This window comes from Alligator sinensis, unplaced genomic scaffold, assembly GCF_000455745.1.
Source record: "Alligator sinensis unplaced genomic scaffold, ASM45574v1 scaffold1428_1, whole genome shotgun sequence".
In the NCBI taxonomy this organism is placed as follows: domain Eukaryota; kingdom Metazoa; phylum Chordata; order Crocodylia; family Alligatoridae; genus Alligator; species Alligator sinensis.
Window position 1 is genome coordinate 104,554 of NW_005843522.1, and position 917 is coordinate 105,470.

The window sequence follows — 917 nt, forward strand, 5'->3', positions numbered from 1 at the left end:
GCAAATGGCAGCCACGGGCTGGAGCCCGGCTGTTCTGTACTCTGCCCTGCACACGGGGAACACCTTTAGGCTGCCCTTCTGCCACTCCAACATTATCAACCAGTTCTTCTGTGAAATCCCCCAGCTCCTTAGGATTTCTGGCTCAGAGGTGTTATAATAATTCAGATTATTATCTTTAATGCATGTTTAGGTCTTGGTTGCATTGTGTTTATATTTGTGTCTTATATTCAGATATTCAGTACTATACTGAGAATCCCTTCTGAGCAGGGCCGGCATAAAGCAGTTTCCACCTGTCTTCCCCACCTCATTGTTTTCTTCTTGCTGGGTAGCACTGGTGTGAGTGCCTATGTGAAGCCCACATCTGGGTCCTCATCAGCTCTGGACCTCATGCTCTCTGTTCTCTATTCTGTGATCCCACCAATGATGAATCCGGTCATCTATAGCATGAGAAACAAGGACATCAAAGCAGCATTGTGGAAACTGATTAGATGGAAATGGTTTATTGTGATGAAGATGTTGGTTATTCTCCAATGACTGTGGTTTCAGTGAACATTTTTATTGAAACAATCATTTGTGCTATGAAAACAGATTAATAGAACCAATGTCCGTTCTGTTTCTTTAGGTTTACACCATTTCAAATAACTTCTGTGTCTAATTTTAAGATTGTATCTCCTTCATTTAGTTAGTCTCTGATACCACTCTGCCCTAGTTAATGTTTTTGGTTCTGTTAAACTTTATCTTTGATGCTGATGTTGTCATTTGTTACTTCACTATTGCCACAGCTCGTACATACCTTCATTATCTCTAACAATCCCTACTGGAGAAGATTATTGGATCTTTCTCCATTCTGGGTTAGAAAGTTTTGTTGGAGTTTGATTATGTGGGGTGTGGAACGAGTGTATGAGACTGTTTGAAAG